Below are 14454 nucleotides of genomic sequence, written 5' to 3' on the forward strand. Positions count from 1 at the left end.
AGCAGATGACTTGCATTTATGTGGCATCTTTCACAACCTCAGGCCTCCCCAAAGTATTTTACAGCCATTTTAAGTGTTTGTGAAATACCTTCATTGTTATTAATGTAGCCTAAGATCACAAGCAAAGGCGACAGAAGAAACAATGATAATCTTTTGCTTTGCAACGAGTTGCATAAAATATAACAGCAACTAGAAGACAAAACAGCTCTGAAGATGAGTCAGAAGCAAAAAAACTGCGGATGTTGGAAATCGAAAACAAAAACAAAAATACCTGGAAAAACTCAGCAGGTCTGGCAGCATCTGTGGAGAGGAAAGAGCCCTTCATTCGGACTCGAAACATTAACTGTGTTCCTCTCCGCAGATGCTGCCAGACCTGCTGAGTCTTTCCAGGTATTTTTGTTTTTGTTCTGAAGAAGAGTCATGCGGGCTCGAAACATTAACTCTGTTTCTCTCTCCACAGATGCTGTCAGACCTGCTGAGGTTTTCCAGCATTTTCTGTTTTTTTATAGAAGACAAAACAGGCTTGGTCTCTTTTCATTAAAAAAAAGATGGCTGAAAGGTGATCAGATAGATTTAGGAAGGGCTTTGATAGGTAGATGTAGAGAAGATGTTTCAACTTATGGGGGAGTCCAAAACTAGAGCTCATCAATTGAGGATAGTCACTATTATATCCAATAAGGAACTCACTACTACATGGAAAGGTTAAGGTGAATAACACAGATACATGTAAGGAAAAGCTAGATAAACATATAATTAAGGGAGAAAGGAATAGAAGGATGCTGAAAAGAGAGACAGAATGAAACTGTATAAAATGCTGGTTAGGCCACAGCTGGAATATCATGCAAAGTTCTGACCGTCACATTACAGGAAGGACATAATTGCTCTGGAGAGAGTATAGGGGAGAATGCTGCAACACAAGGATGTTGCCAGAGTTTGAAAATTGAAGCTATGAGGAAAGATTGGAAAAGCTGGGTACTTTTCCTGGGAACTGAGGAGGCTGAGGGGGTGACCTGATTGAGGAGTACAAGATTATGAAGGGCCTAGTTAAAGTAGACAGGGATGCCCTGTTTCCCCCTAGCAGGGAGGTCAATTACCAGGGGGCGCAACATTAAGGTGATTGTTATAAGGATTAAAGAGGACATGAGGAAAAGCTTCTTCGCCCAGAGGATGGTGGGTGTTTGGAATTCACTGCCTGGCTTGTTGGTGGAGGCAGAAAGGTACCTGGATCTGCACCTAAAGTGCTGTAGGCTGCAAGGCTATGGACCAGGTGGTTGAAGATGGAATTAAATTGGGCAGCTAGTTTTTTTTAATGTTTATTTTTCGGCTGGCGCAGACATAATAGGCTGAATGACCTCATTCTGTGCTGTAACTTTTCTATGGTTTCTATGTTGCCGACGTTTTTCACCTTGCACTCATCAGGACAAATACAAGAATGTCAAATTTCAACAATTACAACAATTTATACTCCAGGAAAAAGTGAGTGCTGATTGTTTGGCAAGTCAACTCTGATTGGCTGAGGCATTGCCATGGAGATAAGAACAGGGCAACTATAGACTCCCCAAGCTCCCAAGTAATCCAAAAAAGGTGCAAGGCTTGAACATATTGCTTTTAATTGCAAAGAACAGATCCCTGTGTATGAATGTATGTCACTTCTAGCAAGCATAAATAAGCCACATTACAAGCTCGACTAATTATCTTAAATTGATTATAAAAACAGAAAATACTCAGCAGGTTTGGTAGCATCTGTGGAGAGAGAAACAGAGTTAACATTTAAAGTCGAATATGACTCTTCTTCAGAATTTTTTATCTTAAGTTGTTTGTTAGTGTAGATATCAGTACATTCAGGGTTGTTCAACAAGTGCTGCCTAATCGCAGAATCACATCTAACAGTAGAAGTTTTGTTTTGGGTTTTGCAAGCCCGGGTGGTTGAGTATGGTCGACATATCTGGGATTGCAACGATACTGAAATTCATACATGATGTTGCTCAATTGCGTGGTAGGCAGGATGCCTTTTTGAATTGACAGCAGCACCCTGTTAGTGGAAAATACCACTTGCATAGCCACTGCATAGTAGCAGCATGAAACAGCTTGCTTAACCTGTTAAGCATGGGGAGCCTGCTGCTTTCTCCATGGCAATGCCTTGGCCAATCAGTCAAATTTCTAACCAATCAGCATCCTTTCTCCTGTAGTATAAATTGTTGTGATTGTTTGAAATTTGGCATTTTTGCATTTGTCCTGATGAGTACAAGAAGAAAAACTTTGACAACTTGTCTCTCTTTTCAGTAATATTCAAAGTATATTGATTTGGTGAAATGGAAACAGGTGTAAAGAAGCTGTTGTGATGTTTACTCTTGTTCCTGTGCTGTCAATTCTATGTCATATTGTGATTTTCAGTGGTTTCTTGTTTTAATGATGGAGCAAGATAAGCTGTTTCGGAGACATAGAACCATAGAACCATAGAAAAGTTACAGCACAGAAGGAGGCCATTCAGCCCATCTTGTCCATGCCAGCCTGAGGACACCCAGGTGCCCTTTCTAATCCCACCTTCCTGCACCTGGCCCATAGCCCTGCAGCTTACAGTACTTAAGGTGCAGATCCAGGATTTTTTAAAAGACTTTAAAGTTTCTGCCTCTACCACCAACTTGGGCAGCGAATTCCAAACACCCACTACCCTCTGTGTAAAAAAGTTCTTCCTCATGTCCCCCCTACACCTTCTGCCACTTATCTTGAATCTATGTCCCCTGGTTCTAGAATCCTCCAACAAGGAAAACAATTTTATCCTGTCATAATTTTGTACACCTCAATCAAGTCACCTTCTTTGTTCTAAGGAAAATAAGCCCAACCTATCCAATTTCTCCTTGTACCTACACTTTTCTAACCCTGGCAACATTCTTGTAAACCTCCTCTGCACTCTCTCCAGATCTATTACGTCTTTCCTATAATGTGGTTACCAGGACTGCACACAATACTCCAGTTGTGGCCTCACCAGTGTTTTATACAATTCCAACATTATATCTTTACTTTTATATTCTATACCTCTGCCAATGAAGGAGAGCATTCCATATGCCTTCTTTACAACCTTGTCTACTTGAACTGCTGCCTTCAGGGACCTGTGTACTTGTACGTCAAGATCTCTCACTTCATCTACCCCTCTTAGTATATTTCCAACTATTGTGTAATCCCTGTAACTGCTTGACCTCCCTAAATGTATGACTCACACTTCTGTATGTTAAAATCCATCTGCCATTTTACCGCCCACTCCACCAACCCATCTATATCGTTTTGGAGATTATGGCTAGCCTCTACACTATCCACTACTCAGCCAATCTTTGTGTCATCTGCACATTTCCCAATCATGCCCCCCATGTTCATGTCCAAATCATTAATATATAATACAAACAGCAAGGGTCCCAACACCGAGCCCTGTGGAACACCACTTGAGACAACTTTCCATTCGCAAGGGCATCCATCGACCATTACCCTTTGTTTCCTGTTACAAAGCCAACCTTTTATCCAGTTTGCCACATTACCCTGAATCCCATGGACTTTTACTTTCCTGACCAATCTGCCATGTGGGACCTTGTCAAATGCCTTGCTAAAATCCATGTACACAACATCCACTGCACTACCTCCATCAACCCTTCTTGTCACTTCCTCAAAGAATTCAATTAAATTTGTGAGGCAGGACCTTCCTTTAACAAATTCATGCTGACCATCCCTGACTAGTCCATGCCTTTCCACATGACAGTTAATCCTATCTCTCAGGATTGATTCTACTAATTTGCTCACCACCGATGTAAGACTAACTGGCCTGTAATTGTTTGGCATTTCCTTTGATCCCATTTTAAAATATGGAACTACGTTTGCATTTCTCCAGTCCTCTGGTACGTCCCCTGTATCTAGTGAAGATTGGAAAATTATCCTCAGAGCATCTGCTATCTCCTCCCTGACTTCCTTCAGCAGCCTCAGAAACAATCCATCTGGCGCTGATGACTTATCAACTTTCAAGGATTTCAACCCTTCGAATACTTCCTCTCTCTTTATGACTATCCCGTCCAATATCTCGCAGTGTTCCTCCTGGACTACTATATCTACGTTCTCCCTTTCCTTTATAAACATGGAGAAAAAATATTAATTCAAAACCCTTCCCACAGCCTCTGCATCTACACACGTTTCCATCTTCATCTCTGATAGGTCCCACTTTTTCCTTAACTAACCTTTTAGTATTAATGTATTGGTAAAACATTTTTGGGTTATATTTAACTTTACTTGCTAATCTTTTTTCATGCCCTCTCTTTGATTTTGTATTTCCTTTTTTACTTCGTCCCTGCACTTCCTATATTTATCTAGGCTATTTGCAGTGCTTAGTTCTTAGTGCCTATCGTAGGCTTTCTTTTTCTGTTTGATCTTCCCCTGTATTCCTCTAGACAACCGGGGGGATCTAGATTTGGCAGTATCACTATTATTTTTGTAGGGGACATGACTACTTTTTACAATTAGGATGTCGCTTTTTAGCGCTTCCCATTGGGTTTCCACTGTTTTATCCTCCAGCAATGCTGTCCAGTCCACCTCAGCCAAGTCCCTTCTCATTTCTGCAAAATTTGTCTTCCCCCAGTTCAAGACTTTTACTCCTGCCTTATCTCTGTCCTGTTCCATGGTAATGCTAAATCTAACTGAATTGTGATCACTGTCCCCGATATGGTCGCCAACTGTCACTTCAACCACTTGCCCTTCCTCGTTCCCCAAGACTAGGTCTAGAATTGCATCTCCTCTCGTTGGTGACGAGATAACCTAGAAAACCAGCAACAGCTGACCAACAGGTGCAAAGAAACTGATAGGGTGAGAAAAAAACTGACAACTCATGCAGCCTTGAACATAGGTGCAATGGGATACAGGCTTTCCAAAATGTAAACTGGAGGTCAATGCAAAATTCAATTGCACTGCAATTTATGGACTGTGTTGAATTTAAAATTACTGGAGGTGGTTGTAAGTACCGTAGAAGTGAGATTTACTTTGTACTGGGGTGTGGCACACAACCCCATTCAAATTTCATTTTTATTAAACTTTATTTCCTACATTTTAAGTCATTTCTATGAGCTCAATGACAGGAATGGACCAGGGAACATCTTCCACACATGAAATAAAACAGTCAAAATCAACCTTTGGAGAAAATAATTTTTAACAAAGACAACAGCCCAGAAAACCTCTTGAAGGGAGACCAAAAATACAGTTTTCAAATGCACCCTAGTTCTGATGTCCCTCTCCCCAACTAAACTGGTTGAGTCTAGGAAGCTGTTGTTCTTCCTTTCAAGAGGTATGATTGGGTGGTATGACCTCCAATTCCAGTGAACCGAAAAAGTAAGATTTGTCTCCTCAGCCTCCAACATACTGATGTACAAGTTAAGAACATAAGAACACTAGAAATACGAGCAGAGATAGTTCATTCAGCACTTCGAGCCCGCTCTGCCATTCAGTGAGATCATGGCTGATCTTCCGCTTCAGTATAATTTTCTTGCACTAACCCCTGATGGTGAGTTGAAATGCTGTCAGCTTAAAACACTGACTCTTGGCCAATACTTTTCATGTCAGTATTAGTAATTTAGCATGTGGCTTCAAGCAGTGGTAATGTTGCTTCGCCTGGTTTAGTGACACCAACCTACCAAGTTGTGGAGGCGCAGGCTGGAAAAAAAAGTTATTTCCCCCCCTCAAAAAATCAAATGCATCCATGCCAAACAATCCCAGTGGCTGTTACATGGCAAAGGCTTTGAACAATGTATGTATGACTTGCCGGGTACATAACGCAGAAAAACAACTTGCATTTATGCAGCACCTTTAATGTTGTAAAAGCTCCCAAGGTGCTTCACAGTAGAATAATCAGACAAAATTTGACAGAGAGCTAAAGAAGGATCCATTACAACAACAAACTGCATTTATATAGCATCTTTAACGTAGTCAAGGTGCTTTCATTAGAACAGGTGCGCAAGTGCTGGGTCAAAGAGGTAGTTTTTAAGCTAAGTTTTAGAGAAGAGGAGAAAGAGGTAAAGGGTTAGGGGGGCAATTCCAGAGCTTAGGGTATGGTCGCCAATGGTGATGTCAAAGACATGGAGTTGGAACAGAGGTCACGTTTGGCAGAATGTAGAGACTCTGGAATGCTGTAGGGGCTGGAGGGAGTTACAGAGATAGGGGGAGCTGAGGCCATGGGTGCATTTGAAAACAAGGGTGAGGACTTTAAAATAAAGGCACTGATGGATTGGGAGCCAATATAGGTCAACAGTATTAAAGAACTTTAAAGATGTAGCAAAAAATATTGCAGCCTAAAATAAATGGTTTGCGGGACTTGGGTCTGTAATCAAAACCTGGAGGCCCTAGTTCTTCTAATCACTTTTAACACAGGGAAGCACAGGGTGGGTCTTGTGCATATCTCAGGATTTTGAGGCTGTGTTTTTATTTTGATCTTGCACTGAGTGCAGGGGGAATATTTTCCCAGAATTGCACACAAAACAGAAACTCTGCCCTGATAACCTTTTTATCTGTGACCACAAAAATTAGGAGTGGTTTGAAATTCTAAGCAGTTTTCCAATCAGTTTGCTCAGTGAAGTCAGTATCATCACCAGTGTGTTAACATTGTCCAAAATGCCACAATGTTCTTAGCATCCACCAGTGCAAGGCATGCAGATTGCAATTATGTTGGAAATTGCAAAGCACAAAGGCTGCTAATGATCTGGAATCAACCTATGTTCAGCGTAGGGGAGACCATTTGAGCCATCAGGCACGTTCTGGCTATTTCAATGGGTCCTTTATGTTTCCGACAGACACTGTATAAATCTGATTGGCAACCAACTTCAATATTATCTTCCTCACTCATTTTTTCCATAACGGACTTTCTCTTTTCATTGTATTGATCAACACCAATTGAATAAACTTGCACCAAGGTATTTTTTACTCTCTTTACTCAAGTCATTTTCTAATTCATCGAAAAGATGTTCTTGCGTTTGGCCACAGTAATTTTTAAGAACTTTGTAAGGTCAGCACGATCAAGCTCTGAAGAGGAGTCAAACGGACTAGAAACGTTAATGTTGTATCTCTCTCCACAGGTGACGTCAGACCTGTTGAGTTTTTCCAGCATTTTCTGTTTTTGTTTCAGGTTTCCAACATCCACAGTATTTTGCTTTCGTGATCAAGGACCTGCTACAATACATTCGTCACCATGGGCAGGATTTTCTGCTTGATGTGCGGTGGAGGGGGTGGGTGGAGGCGGGCGCCACACATCAACACATCAGTGCGTAAAATGACACGCGGTGATGCCGAGCGAGCGTCCCAATGTCACCGTGCGTCGTCGCGATATTTTGCTGGTTGCGCACGCGATGAAGTTCGATGCGCACCAGCCATTAATTAACAGGCTAGTTAAGGCCCTTAAATCGTCAATCGACACCGATTTTCAGGCGCTTGTGCGATCTCCGGGTTGGCGCACTGGCGTGACGGGCAGGCGGGTAAGAGACTTTTTAATAAAACTCATCCACGGGCGGGATAAGAGGGCTCGGTGGGGTTGTCAATCTGGTCTGTGAGTTTTTATTGCAGAAAGTTGTTTAATCTTGCCTGTGTGATCTGTAGCAGTTCAGAATGAATTCCAGCAGCTTTCTCTGTACTTTGAACCTCCAGCTCAGCACTCTTCAGTCAGGAATCTTTATCGGGCCTGCAGCTTTCCGGAGGCCTCCCTTTAGCCTGGGTATGGGTTTTGACGTGTCCACCGGAGGCAGCTCATCGGAGGAGGAAGGGAGGGATAGAATAAGGAGAAGGCCAGGAGTGGACAATCAGCCTCCAGGGGAGCCACCTTTGGGAGGCCAGGCGCAGGCACAAGGGGCGCAGGGCCAAGAGGTTGTCCAAGGTGGAAGGGGCCGCAGAAGACGCCACTATCCTGCTGCCAGGGTATACAGGTGGCGAAGCAACTACCTCAATATGACTGAGGTGCAGTGCCAAAGGAGGCTCCGACTGTCAAGGGAGACGGTCAACTACATCTGTCAGGTGATTGGCCCTGAGATCTCCCCTAACTGTGTGGGTGGACACCCCATGCCAGTGGCTCTGAAGGTCACAGCTGCCCTCAACTTCTATGCCTCTGGCTCCTTCCAGGGGTTGGTGGGTGATCTTTGTGGTGTCTCCCAATCAGCTGTCCACACTTGTGTCAAGCAGGTTACAGACGCTCTGTTCAGATGGGCATTGACCTTCATCCACTTCCGCTGGGACCAGGCAAGTCAGGCACAGTGAGCCAGAGGCTTCATGGTCACTGCTGGCTTCCCCCATGTCCAGGGTGCTATAGACTGTACACATGTGGCCATCAAGACGCCAGCAGGTGAGCCCGGTGCCTTCGTCAACAGGAAGGGCTTCCACTCCATGAACGTGCAGATAGTGTGTGATCACAGGATGCTGATTCTACAAGTCTGTGCAAGGTACCCACGACGACTACATCCTCAGACACTCCCAGGTGCCGGGGCTCTTCAGTACTCCGGCTCGGCTGGATGGATGGCTGCTGGGTGACAAGGGCTATCCCCTCAGAAGGTGGCTCATGATGCCTCTCCACAATCCAAGAACAGAAGCTGAGCAGCGGTACAATAGGAGCTACACCTCCACAAGGGCTGTGGTGGAGAGAACCATTGGTCTTCTCAAGATGCGCTCCTGATGCATGGGCCGCTCAGGGGGCGCACTCCAGTACCCCCCAGATTGCGCCTCTCTGATAGTGATAGCATGGTGCACTCTCCACAATCTTGCGCTGGAAAGGGGGGACACAGTGGACGATGAAGACGTTGACACAGTGGATGAGGCTGCACACGATGAGTCCAGCACTGATCCTGAGGATGAGGAAGCACCGGGCAATGATGAGGGGCTAAACGCTGACCCGGGACTACACCAAGGAGACAGGGACACCCGGGAGGCTTTAATCCAATGAACCTTCAGCTAGCTCCACACAAATGGATCAGGAGGACCAGCCTTGCCTGGTGCTTCCATACTCAGCACCTAAGTGCTAAATCTGCCACTTTATCAGCTGCAACTAAGGGCTTTGGACATAAACCTCAGTGACCACTCAAACACTCATGACATGTATGTAAAAAATACAAATGCAGAACAAAGGAGCCACCCTCAGCCATGGTAACATTTCTGATTTTGATTTTCAACGTCATAAGGTCACACAAAGTCAAAAAAAAGTTTTTCAAACGTAAATAAATAATAATTCCCTGATCTAGGGCCAACACAAAAGCACCAGTGAGAAACCCGTGGAGTGTCTAAGGTGCCTTATGCTTACGTTTCCGGGTGCTACGTCTTGGTGCTGCCCCATCGCTCGGAGTGGTATCTGAGCCAGCCTGCTGACTCTGCTGTCCTGTTGGCCTCGATGACCTTGGCGGACGTCCTCTGGCCTGTGGAGCCTGTGCTGGCCCCACCTGGGAGGGAGCTGCCAGGTCCACAGCTGGCATTACCCCAGTCATCACAGCCTCACCCGATGAAGTGGTCACTGGGAGAGGGCGGAGCAGCTGGTGCCCTCATCCGGAACGCCGTGAGAGGAGCTCGCGGATACGACAGGCAGCTGCTCCACTGATGTGATGTCACCCGGGACCTCCCTGCTCACCGTCGATGGATGGACAACGAGCTGGGAAGCTTGAAGCCCACACCATCTCTCACATTGGCACTGACCAGCTGTGGCCACTGGCGCTGTGAGGGCTTGCAGGTCCGAGCATAACCCCAGGAGCAGTTGCTTGTTATTCTGGAGGCCCATCTCCATGAGAGTCGCCACTCTCTTCTTGGAGGAAGCATGATGCTCTGACATAGGCTCATTGCATCAGTGATGCTCCACGTGGACACCAAGCAAAGCATAGACTTATGCAACACTCCCAGATGCTCCTGCACACCTGGCCACATTTCTTGCAGCTGCTGTGTCGCAGACAACTCCAGAGGCACATCATCACGCCCCAACTCAGCATGTTCATGGTCCCCTGCAGTCCTCCGGCTGCTGGCGCCATCGACACTCTCTGTCTCTGGTAGCTCCTCCAGCGATTGTGAAGCGCCCTCTCCACTGTGCCCCAGGACATGAGCCGATGTTGCAATGCCCACTGAGGTGCTAGTATCTGCGCTGGTGCCTGCCTCGCAGAAATGGTGTGACACAGGTGACAGTTGAGGGCCCTCAGGTGTGAGAGGGGGCATCTGCAATCAATCCTGGTCGACAGGCTCTGATGATGCTGAAATTAACAACAAGGACAGTGGATCAGTTAGCGTGCACACAGTGACACACTTCATCCTTTTCCCCCTGGCTCATTCTGCGCTCAACCTTCCAGAACCTATGGAGACAAATATTGGTGGGGTGGCAAATAGTCAGGAGGAGATCAAAATATTCCAGGCAGATACAGATGGGCTGGTCAGATGGCCTAAGGAATGCCGAATGGAATGTTATGTGGATAAGTGTGAGGTGATGCACTTGGGCAGGACAAACAAGGTACGGGAATACACAAGGAATGGTAGGACCGTGGAAAGTATGGAGGATCAGAGGGACCTTGCTGGGCATGTCGACAGGCCCATTAAGGTAGCAGGACAGGTACATAAGGTGTTTAAGAAGGTAAATGCTGTACTTGCCTTTATTAGCCGAGGAATAGAATATAGGAGCAGGGAGGTCATGTTCCAACTGCAGAAACCGCTACCTAGGCCACAGCTATAGTTCTGCATGCAGTTGTGATGTGCACTTCATGGGAGGGATGTGATTGGAGTGGAGAGAGTGCAGAGCTCATTGACCAGGATGCTGGCTGGGCTGGAGAGTTGTAGTTATGAGGAGACATAGCATAGACTGGGGATATTTCCCCTGGAGCAGAGGAGATTAAGGGGTGACATTATTGAAGTTTATAACATTATGAGGGGCATAGAAATGGTTGACAGAAAGGAACTTTCCCCCTTGGTGGAGGGATGAGTAACCTGGTGGCATTGATTTAAGGTAAGAGGCATGAGGTTGACAGGCAATCTGATGAGGAACTTTTGCACTCAGTAATGTGGGACGCACTGCCTGACAGGGTGGTGGACGCAGAAACCCTCCTAACATGTAGTAGGTATTTGGATGCGCAGTTGCGATGCCATGGTATACAAGGCCATGGGGATAGTGGTCGGAAATAGGATAAGATGACTTTGGAAGGTGCTTGACAAGCGCATCTTTGAAGGGCCGAGGGACCTTTGTCTATGACCCATACCCCTGACTCTATCAATCTGTGAATGAGCAATGTTGCAACAATAACGATTCAAACAATCATCAGTGCTATGGATGGTGGGAAGACAGAGCGGATGTCACTGTTGACCTCAAATACCTGGCTCCACCCCAGCCTCACTGACACCAGTTGATCTGGGCACATGGCACCTCTCAAACTCCAGGGCCTCCTGCTCAAAACAGCTCAAAATCAGCAGCTGGACCTGGCCGCCTCCAGTGCACAAACGCTCAGAGGCATTGTGAGCACTTTTCTCCTGAAAAACAGAGAAGTCCATTCATTGTGGCTAATCGCACATGGACTCTGCATGTGCACACGCACCCCAACCACAGTGGCCCATCTCAGGCCTCCAGTGCCTCCTCTCCCCACTACTGCTGATCAGTCACACAAAGATTGTACGCCTGCTCCCAACTCCCCCCCTCCAATGGCCACCTTGAACATATTCTGCGTCCATCACTTTAGGAAACACACGGTCTTTGCTCCCATAGCAAGGAGCTGCAACTAGGTGCAGCATCGAGGGCAGCAGATGGCTCTTGGCCACGAGACCCTGAGGCTCCCCTTCCATAATCTCATCACCGTGAATAGGACATGTGCTGGAGTTCTGAGTATGTGCCTAGCTGCATCTCCTGCAGGTTGCCCCCAGACTAGTCATGTGCGACTAAGAGCAACACATGGTGCGGGGGAGAACCCATCTCCTCATGAACCACTCAGGCTGATGTAAGCATGGGCATCATCTGCTTGCCCACTCAACATACGAGAAATGCCCAACATGATTCAATGCAGTCATAACAGTAAGACTTGCGGGGGACCCTCAAAGGCTAAGACTACCTGCTGGGTTAAATGCCCAATGCCAACATGGTACTCACCCTTCCAGAGCGCAACGAATTGTTGAAGTGCTTGCGACACTGGATCCAGGTGCACGCACCACATCGCGGGAGGCTCACCACCTCCACCACCTCCTCCCAGGCAGGTTTCGTTATGTGGGGGGGGCCTCCTACTCCGGCCTGGGGAACTAACACCTACGCCGTGCTGCCACCTCCTCGAGGAGGGTGGCAAGGCAGTCATCAGAAGAGTGAGGGGCACATTGGCTCCCCGCTGGCCTACTCTGCATCCTGCCCTGTTCCTGTGGCTGACCCTGCATCCTGCCCTGCTCCTCTGCCCTTCCCTCCAGCGTGCCCGGTTCTGCTGCCCCCTTGTGGTGTGGCCTCAAGCTGGCCATTGTGAGTAGCCTCCAGGAAACTGCCAGGCCTTCCTTTAAACAGTCTGCTGGGTCACCATTGGACCCGGCGGTCTGTGCACGCCTGCCGCAGCCTGCACGCTCCCGGCTATTCACGGGAGCCGTAAATGCGCTGGGCGGGCCTTAGTTGGCAAAATGGTGGCGTGGACCCGATCGCAGGCACCGATTGGGCCCGTGCCTATCCGTGGCCGCTCTAGCTCCACCCGCCCGAAAGGCAGAAGATTCTGCCCCATGTTACTCTCTACACTGGCTAAATCATTACCCAGGATAAAATCTATCCCTTCCACAGGTAAACCAGGAACAGTACCGTTTACTAAGTAATTTCATAAATTGACTTTGCACAAGGGAAGAGGTTTATAATCACATTAATACCCGCTGTTAATACATTTTCCATCAAACTGTTTGGAACACAACTTGCATTATCAGCCGCCATCAATGACTGATCTGCCCCAGCATCTCTCAGAATATTAATTTCTTTATTTGTTTCTTTGGAGGAGTAAGGGAACACTTCTCTCTTCGAGTCAAGGAAGAATCACCTTGACCATCCTTAGTCTATCCGCCTTTCCAGTCGGTTCTGAGGGAACTCGTTTCACTTGCACTACTGCTATGGTTATTTTTTTACCCATTTCCTTTACCAGTACAGCCTTTCCTGAGGATTACGGTGGATATTGTTCCTGGTTTACCTAGGGAAGGGATAGATTTTATCCTGGGTAATGATTTGGCTAGCGTAGATAGTAACATGGCAGATGCTTGATCATGAAAGCAAAATACTGTGGATGCTGGAAATCTGAAATAAAAACAGAAAGTGGTAGAAAAACTCAACAGGTCTGGCAGCATCTGTGGAGAGAGATACAACATTACCGTTTCTAGTCCGTATGACTCTTCTTCAGAGCTTGATCATGCTGACCTTACAAAGTTCCTAAAAATTACTGTGGCTAAACTGCTGGCACCAGTTTACCTTTCAGCTTCAGGCTTTGAGATGGCCTGTCTTATGGCAATAAAAGCATACTGTTTTATTTTCATCCCTTTTATTCTCTACACTATCATTTTCCTTGACTGGAACAGCTTTTGCATTCTCCCTAGAGCTAGCCTCTTTTCTGTTCCTCCAACTTCCCTGTTGGTTTCCAAGTTACAAATACTTATGTGATATGTCACACCCATTTGCTGCAACTGCTGCTTCTCGTACCCTAGAAACCCTACAGTCTTCCAGCAATGACCTAATAGTTATAGGGATGCTATTTCGAAACTCTTCCAGTGTCATTAGCTCCCTCACATTCTCAAACTTTTGTTCTAATTCCAGGGATGAAAACCACCGGTCTCACAACATTTCTTTCTCCCCAGCAAATTCTACAAATGTTTCATTCGGTCTTTTCTTTACAGCCTGAAATTTCAACTGATATGATTCAGGGACAAGCTCGTAAGCATTAAGTACTGTAGTTTTAATTACCTCATAATTTGAATCTCATAACTGCCTCAATAATTGTTCTACTGAAAGGTTAGAATACATATCCATAGCCTTCCCAACCGAATGCTTTTCAAAATAACCACTTTAGTTGGTTGGCTGCCTTTTCAAATGAGATCATCTCTCAGCCCTGTCTTCGGTGTATTTAGGTAATAGACGAAGACTCTTTGTTCTAACAAACCTTGGAATGGGACTTCATTCATCATCCACACTATTAGTCTCTCTTTCACTCTGTAACCTAAGCTTTTCTCTAGCCAGTTCATGTTGTCTGATTACTTTCTCTCTTTGAAGCTCTCTATTTCTTTCCTTACCTCTTTCCTCCCTTGCTAACTTCTCTCTGTGGAATTCAAGATCAAGCTTCTGCTTATCTGTATCTCTTTCCATCTCAGGCTGCTTCATTTGCAGCTGAATTCTAGCTAACTCAACAATTCGCAATTTGGATTAATTTTTTCTTTTTCCAATCCCAGATGCTGTGCTGTTACCTCAATTATTCCTGTTTTCTTAGCCCCTGCTATTAACTTAAACTT

The sequence above is a fragment of the Carcharodon carcharias genome, chromosome 7, assembly GCF_017639515.1.
Source record: "Carcharodon carcharias isolate sCarCar2 chromosome 7, sCarCar2.pri, whole genome shotgun sequence".
NCBI classification, from domain to species: Eukaryota; Metazoa; Chordata; class Chondrichthyes; order Lamniformes; family Lamnidae; genus Carcharodon; species Carcharodon carcharias.